The sequence below is a fragment of the Thalassophryne amazonica genome, chromosome 20, assembly GCF_902500255.1.
Source record: "Thalassophryne amazonica chromosome 20, fThaAma1.1, whole genome shotgun sequence".
In the NCBI taxonomy this organism is placed as follows: Eukaryota; Metazoa; Chordata; class Actinopteri; order Batrachoidiformes; family Batrachoididae; genus Thalassophryne; species Thalassophryne amazonica.
The window spans coordinates 47,928,520-47,937,198 of NC_047122.1; the positions used below are offsets into that span (position 1 = coordinate 47,928,520).

Here is an 8,679-nt window from a genome sequence, read left to right on the forward strand (position 1 = left end):
TGCTGCTTCGTCAAGATATGGCTTTACGTGACATATATGCAACAGAAGTCTTAAAACAATCCATTTTATACTTTATCATCTGTTTATTTTAGTGAGATTTCTACATACACAAATTTAGAATTGTGGAAATTCGAGGATGTTGAACAGATAAAAACGGATTTTGTAGAGCACATACTTGATATATTTAATCTGTTTAAAGAAAGCCTGTCCAATACTATGTCCTGGCAATTTTTTTATTATTATATATATATATATATATATATATATATATATATATATATATATATATATATATAGTTAAGACAGTTGAGGGCGGCTACTTTGTTTTCGCCTACATTTTCAACTGTATCGCGCTTGACCTCAGAAAACTACAATTCCCATCATTCCATAGGAGAAAAACTACGGGTGCTCAGAGAGCTTTGCACAGCACGCGACAGAAAGGAGCAGAGACGCAGAGGCAGAGGCGCGCGAGCGCTCGCTCGGTCGAGTCTTTCGTCTCGCATACAGGGGAGTCCCGTGTGCCTGTCACATAAACAGGGCTAAACGGTTGTGTCAGCACGCTGTTGAGGGAGAATACTGTGAACCAACATTGCAGCTCCCCAATTCTTCATTACCCCCTCCTTGTGTTTCTTTTGTTTTCCCATCTTTGTGGCTGCAGATGTGAGCAAAGAGAGGAGCGGCTTTTCCCCCCGCTGGCACCACGAGAGGCTGGCGCGCGACGACGGCGTTCATGTGGGAGGAGGACCGTCTCCTTCTGACGAGTCCAGAAGAAGGAGGACCGCTGCAGTCTGACACAGTTGCTCCGTGACCCGAGGAGGGAAAAGCGCGGACCAGCCACAGACCCGCCAGCGTTCACACCGCAGCGTCTCCGGCAGCGCGAGCCATGTCTCTGTCTCCTCCGGTGAGTGCGCGTGCAGATTCTTATGTACACAACACACATTTTTTAAAAAGCAATTAAATAATTAATAATACTTACTGCCCTGTCGTCCAGCGGTGCACCTCTGGCGTCTTTTTAACCTCTCAAAAATATTTTAACCTCATCGATGCCAGCTGCTCTGCAGGTAGTGCGCGCGCCGCATCTGGACTGACCAGCGCGTGCTTTATTAACACGCACATTTAACACTTTTTTAAATTTTACATACGTTTTTGACACATTGGCATTTATTTGCAGACATTCTCTGCGCCACACAGCCAAGCTACCTGTTACAGGAACAAATGTTGCCAGATGTTTGCCCGCTGACCACCCCAGGTTGCCAAACATCGGCACTGCACGCACAATTTCGAACTAAGTCAGGCTACCAAAGTGTCTAATTAGGTAATCGGAAACATCGTCCACTGTATTTGATGTTCATTCACACAAATGAAATCAGGGACATTACAGAAAACATCATGACAGGGATCATATATTTTTGCAGAAGTGTATTGAAAAGTATGTCACATGTCAGTGTGACAAATCACCAGTGTAAAATTAACACTGACAGTGTTAAAGCAACAGTGCCAGTGTCTATATATTCCTCACTGTCCCAGTGTGGACCCATATAGACATTGTCAGTGTTAATTTAACATTGGCGATTTTGCTGTGATAAAGCACTTTAAACAATGCAGTCATGCACCTAAAACTCACCTGTTACTCTCAATGAGACAGTGTAGTGTCAGTTGGTTCTGATGTGACTCTGCATATGTTATGGAATGGTCAGCTGTCCAGACGGGGGTGGGGGGGTGTAAGCAGGCATGTTTTTACTCCAAGTGATCATCTCAATGGTTGATGTGGAGCATCACTTTGAGTTGTGGAGAGGAGCTTGTCGATTTTAAAAAAAAACACCTGCTGAGCAGAAGGAAAGAAAACTGCAGGGTTTTGGCCCACTATGACACAGGGTTCGGGTTGGAATCTTTCCCAGCACATGCTGGGAAGACTCCACCCAACTGCAGCACTTTATCCAGATAAAATGGATGGAACCACAATGCCTGTGGGCCATGATAATTCAATAGCACTATTGTCTGTGTGTGAGTTTGCTGAAACTTTATGCAATTTATGGATTTACATACATGATACACCTGACTTCTTATGGATATATATATACTAAATGTAAATATGAAGAGGACAGAGAGGCTTACTTCCATCAGGGATTGTTCGGACATTCAGGCAGGTCGAGTCCCGTAGTGACAACTGTGCCTTTAGTTGGGACATGAAGTGTGCTTGTGACAGTGATTAGCACCTCTCATCTGCAGTTTAGAGGTGGGGTTTAAAGGGAAAAGGAGCAAGAAGAACTTAAAAAAAAAAAAAACAGAGTGAATTGGAGGAGGAGGAGAAGTCAATGTCAGCGTCTGGGCAGTGACAGTTCGTTATTTAAGGGCCCCTGAGAGATGTGCACAGGCTGTCCTGGTGCAGGTGCTGTTAGTATGCAGAGTGATGCTCTCTCTGTCTTTCTCTCTGTCTACCTGTCTGCGTCTCTCACTCTCATCCGGTCTCACACTCTCAGTCGCTGGGTGAAATGTGGACTCTCGATTGGCAGGTCCACTTGGACATAATGAATAATGTGAGCCCTCTGAATGTTGGCATGAAAAGAAAATGGCCTTACATTGGCATGCAGCCACAGTGTGTTAGACGAGTCTTCAGTGCATGCTCCTCTGTGTGTGACTGTCTGTGTGCGCGCGCATGTGTGTGTGAGACAAACAGAAAGAATGTGAACATATAACAGCTTAGGTCTATTGTGCTTCCTACCTGTGTGAGTGGGGCTAGTTGTCATAGCAACGGCCTTGTAGCTCCGTTGATGTTCCTCCTGTTCTCATTGGCAGGGTCAACGCACCTAACAAAGCTCAAAGCTCTGTGTGTGTGCACGCGCGCGTGTGTCTATGCTGTGGAGATACCTTCTGTTTGTTCCTATCTTTTGTGTGTGTGTGTGTGTGTGTGTGTGTGTGTGTGTGTGTGTGTGTGTGTGTGTGTGTGTGTGTGTGTGTGTGTGTGTGTGTGCAGGTGTGCGTGTTGGTTGGTGTCACAAAGATACACCCTGCCGATATGACAGCTGACGGCTCAACCAATCACCTATTTCCTCTCTCCGCCTATCAGCATGTGAGGTTGCTGTAGTCAGACGTCCTCTGGATGCTGAGGTCGTCATGGAGATGAAGAAGACAGAACGGACAGATACGTTCGTTTATGCACACATACACCTTCAACATTAAACTGTACGCTGCTCTGACAGATGCTGAATACTTAATGGCTTTGGGAAGTTGTGTTCAGGACGGTGCAACCTGTTGAGCGGTTTGATATTGGATGAGTGACAGCTTACATGGTGCATCAGAGGAAGAGGAATCTGCTTATCTCGTGAGATGGAATTCTTCGGTGAACACTTGTTGTCTTTTGTAGCTCTGTCATTAATCTTTTGCACGTTAAAGACAATACATGAACAAAAAAGTCATGTAAATCAGAAATTTTTCATCCTACTAGAAATTAAGCTTTTTCAAAGGTCTGTTCTCCAAAAACAATCACAGGCATTTTTTTCACAAATCCGTGCAACATTTTGTCAAGTTATTTTGTGAAAGTAACATGAAAATAATTCTGTCTCTCTCTTTTTATAAAACACTCATTTACTGAACAAAACCTCCAATCCAACACCACTGAAAAAAAGTGAAACTTGAATCAACTTAAAAATATTACTGAAATTTATTAGTTTTTCTCAAAGTGTGCGTATAAGGTGTTTGAAATCTTAAATTATAAGTTTACTTTGAGGGGAAACAAAATAAATTTAGATGTAACACATTACAGTAGCTTATTAGTCAAAGTTTGACTTTTTGCACTGACTCTTTTTGATAGTTATAGACACACTGTAAACCTGATCAAGTTGGCAGAGCTCAAAATAATTGATGTTGCCGATTACTTCATTTTAAAAAAAACTTTGTATACTCAAAAATAACAAGTGATTTGAACTTAAATATATTCCATATATCTTTTGATTGCAGCTAAGTAATGCAAAACTCAATACTTATTACATCCATCAAGGATGTTATAAAATCATCTGCATTTATTTATTTGTCTGTCTGACTGTTAGCAGGATTACCTTAAAACTATTGCCTGTTTTTTAATGAAATTTATACCACAGATAGACATTAGGCCATGGAAGACTCCATTAAATTTTGGAGGTGATCTGGATCTGGATTCTGGATCAAGATTTCACTTTATATAGGCTTTGAAGGATAGGCTTTGAATAGATTACGTCAAAAGTACTTCATGAATTCTCACCAAATTTGCACCACAGATAGATGTGATTAGGGCATGGACTACTAGACATGGAATTTTGGAGGTGATCCGGATTTGCAGACATCAGAAATCTCTGATTGCTCTTGTTTTAAATGAAATTAATTTGGCTAATTTGAGTTAGATCAGTGTAAATCAGAAAAATAATGAAACGTTCTAGAAAATGCAAGTTGTTACACTACGACACAAGGAAGCATGCAGGTACTAAGCCAGGGATGCTGAAATTTTTAGAAACCTGTTCTACCTACTGAACCACAAGTTCTCTCATTGCTGTGCTAATATTTATTTATTTTCCCTTAAGGGCAACATATCTGAAAAACACTAACACTTAATCAAGGAGTTCATTAGATGTTGTTCTCTTTCTTTCTGTGGTGCATACTTATATGGTATATTTACTGGAATCAAAGAACAAAAGGAAAATAGTATTTATGCACATTTACATGAAGAACGTATGCTCCTTGGATGTGTACAACATCCTTGATAAATTTCTGTCTAGTTTCTGCTATTTGCATTCGACAGAAACAGCCCATCTCATCTTCTGATGCATTGAGATGCAAGAGAATGTTGCGTATTGCTGTTGTAGGATCTTAGTGCTGCTTTTGATACTGTAGATCACAGTATCTTGATGGATAGGCTTGAGCAGTGGGTGGGTATCTCTGAGGTGGCCTTGCAGTGGCTTTCATCCTACCTTTCTGATAGAAGTTTTGCTGATTCTGTTGGTTGTTTTGCATCCTCTGGTGAAACACTGTTATGTGGTGTGTGGCCCAAGGCTTTGTATTAGGCCCTATTTGGCTCTCCATATATATGCTTCTTGGACAGTTAAATGGGCACTTTAAATGTATTTCTTATCACTGTTTGACAGATAATATTAAATTGTATGTGTCATTTAAACCTCAAAACAGCCAAATTGACACTTACAGTTGTATGCAAAAGTTTGGGTGCCCCTGATAATTTTCATGATTTTTCTTTATAAATCATTGGTTGTCTGGATCAGAAATTTCAGTTAAATATATCATATAGCAGATGAACACACAGATATTTGAGAAATGAAATGAAGTTTCTAGTATTTACAGAAATGCGCAATAATTATTTAAACACAATTAGGCAGGTGCATAAATCTGGGCACCCTTGTCATTTTATTGATTTGAATACATTTAGCAGTAATTATTGGAACACAAAATTGGTTTGGTAAGCTCACTGACCCTTGACCTCCTTACACAGGTGAATCCAATCATGAGAAAGGGTATTTAAGGTGGCCATTTGCATATGTTTCCCCCCTTTGCATCTCTTCCAATGAGTGGCAACACGGGAGCCTCTAAACAACTCTCAAATAACCTGAAAACAAAAATTGTTCAACATCATGGTTTAGGTGAAGGATACAAGAAGGATACAAAAAGCTATCTCAGAGATTTCAGCTGTCAGTTTCCACTGTGAGGAACTTAGTGAGGAAATGGAAGACCGCAAGCACAGTACTAGTTAAGACCCGAAGTGGCAGGCCAAGAAAAATCTCAGATAAGCTGAAGTGAAGGATGGTGAGAACAGTCATAGTCAACCCACAGACCTGCTCCAAAGACCTACAACATGATCTTGCTGCTGATAGTGTCTCTGTGCATTGTTCAACTATACAGCGCACTTTGCACAAAGAGATGCTGTATGATGCTGCAATGCAGAGGAAGCCTTTTCTGCATACATGCCACAAACAGAGTCGGTTGAGGTATGCTGAAGCACATTTGGACAAGCCAGCTTCATTTTGGAATAAGGTGCTGTGGACTGATGAAACTAAAATTGAGTTATTTGGACATAACAAGTGGCGGTATGCATGGCTGAAAAAGAAGACAGCATTCCAAGAAAAAAACTTGCTACCTACAGTAAAATTTGGAGGTGGTTCCATCATGCTGTGGGGCTGTGTGGCCAGTGCAGGTACTGGGAATCTTGTTAAAGTTGAGGTTCACATGGATTCCAGTCAATATCAGCAGATTCTTGAGAACAATGTTCATGAATCAGTGACAAAGGTAAAGTTGCGCCAGGGCTAAATCTTTCAACAAGACAATGACCCTAAACACTCTGCAAAATCTACTCAGGTATTCATGCAGATGAACAAGTACAGTGTTCTGGAATGTCCATCTCAGTCTCCAGACCTGAATATTATTGAAAATCTGTGGTGTGATTTTAAGCGGGCTGTCCATGCTCGGAAACCAACAAACCTGACTGAACTATAAAGAAGAATGGTCCAAAATACCTTTAACCAGAATCCAGACTCTCATTGGAAACTATAGGAAGCATTTAGAGGCTGTTATTTCTGCAAAAGGAGGATCTACTTAATATTGATGTATTTTTTTCTGTTGGGGTGCCCAAATCCTATAAACTTCATTTCACTTCTCAAATATCACCGGGTTTGTCTGCTATATGATGTATTTAACTGAAATTGCTGATCCAAACAACCAATGATTTATAAAGGAAAATCATAGAAATCATCAGGGGTGCTCAAACTTTTACAGTAATTAAATGCCTTGATGCATTAAAAGATTGGATGACCTCTAATTTCTTACAGCTGAATGCTAAATCTGAATACAGCTAAATGCTCATCAGGAGAGCTGGCTCTGTCTTGAGGGTTGAGCTGGAGTCCGTGGTGGTGATGTCAGAGGAGGATGCTGAGGAAGCTGCTCAGCATCCTGGACAACACCGCCTACCTCCTGCATGCCACACTGATGTCCTGTCAGAACACCTTCAGCCACAGACTGAGAGCACCAAGGTGCACCACAGAACACCACAGGATGTCTTTCTTACCTGTGGCAGTCAGACTGTATAATTCGTCCCCCTTCTGTAGGATGAATACATAATGAACAGAGCTATTCAGAGTTATTCAGAGTAAAAACAACAACAACAAACAAACAAAAACCATTGTTCACTGTTTACTGTTTACTGCTGTTCTGTACTCTGGCAAAATAATTTCCTTCGGGATGAATGAAGTTGATCTTATCTTAAAAAATAGAAATTTGAATTTCTGCCTCACCTAGTGTTGCCTCAAAAATACTGGATGATCTTGGATTCTTCAGTTCATCAGTTCATTCACCCATAGAAAACCTAGGTATTACAATGGACCAAGCTGTGACACTGATTCAACGTGTGAAGTATTTAATTAATTAATTCTTTCTCTAGACCCACATTTTTATTTAGTTTGTGATATTTAATCATTTCTGTGAAGCACTGTGACATCTTTTCTTGAAAGCAGTTATACAAATTACTTACTTACTTGCTTCTTTGGCATAATGGTGCAGATGCAAAATCACAATGTTTTGAAACTGGAAGCTCTGTGGCTCAGTTTCTGAATACACCTATGACAACGTGTGCCTAAAATAAATCACTGAGCCTCAACATACACAAGTCCTTGGGTATTACTTGAATTTTTTAATTTTTTTTTATCTTAAAAATATGTTCTATTTTAATCACTGTATTCATCTGTTTAGTTATTTAGAATTTGGATGCAATCTACCAATATTTATGCAACAATAACTGTTCAGGTTCAAACAACTTGTTTTTGAGTTCATAATATTAAAAATTTTAAGTTAATAATTTTTTAACTTCTGCCAACATTTTTTGGGTTGACAGTGCATAATATTCTTACATGTTTAGCATAACTTTTATGAAAATAGTTGGAAAAGGCACGCACATCCAAATTATTCAAGTCTAGGTGCTCAACTAAATGGTAAGTCACAAGATAAGAAAACAAACCTCGCACAGCAGATGCTTCCAGCTCTCACAAATTTTATTACCACCACATGTCGTCAGTAACTTCTTGGGCATCCGCTAAAAACATCTGGTATGCAAGCTTTGGTCTATTTTAGAGTAACTTTTAAAACTTACACACAAACACACACTTGCACAGTTAATTTTCATATTAACAAATTAGTGTCCTTCTGGGTCAGTAAAACTGTTGTGTTGATGGGGTTTACGGCCACATGGTCACATGATTGGTTATTTATGCGGCGTGTGTTGTCATATCAACTCCTCCGCCTTGCTATAGTGGACTGGTAGACATGCAGTGCTCGTACACACCCTGCTGTTGTGACATTTCCCCAAAAAGCACAACAACTGCATTTTCGGTTTAATTTGGACAAAACCACACCATCACCAGAACTTGCAAACCAGTAATTATTGAAATTTGATGTTTTTTCAAGATTTTGCATATTTTATCTCGTATACAGTAGAAAAAAACAGGATTATAAAATTTATTTGTTAATATTTTATTACATATTTTATTATACACACCCTGCTGTTGTGACATTTCCCCATCAAGCACAACAACTGCATTTTTGTTTTCATTTGGACAAAACCACACCATAACCAGAACTTGCAAACCAGTAATTATTTATTGAAATTTGATGTTTTTTTCAAGATTTTGCATATTTTTATAAATATATATATAT

At 39.6% G+C, this 8,679-nt stretch overlaps 1 protein-coding gene across 3 annotated transcripts in view; it reads left to right on the plus strand.

Annotated features, from left to right (window-relative positions):
* Positions 1-433: 433 nt before the first annotated feature.
* Positions 434-8,679, plus strand: part of ahdc1 (AT hook, DNA binding motif, containing 1) — a 45,333-nt gene continuing 37,087 nt past the window's right edge. For 2 of the 3 annotated variants that reach the window (XM_034160165.1, XM_034160164.1), the window contains exon 1: positions 435-901. The gene's annotated coding sequence lies outside the window, so the exon portion shown is untranslated. Of the gene's footprint in view, positions 902-8,679 lie in introns of all 3 variants that reach the window. The other variant, XM_034160166.1, reaches the window with a different exon arrangement.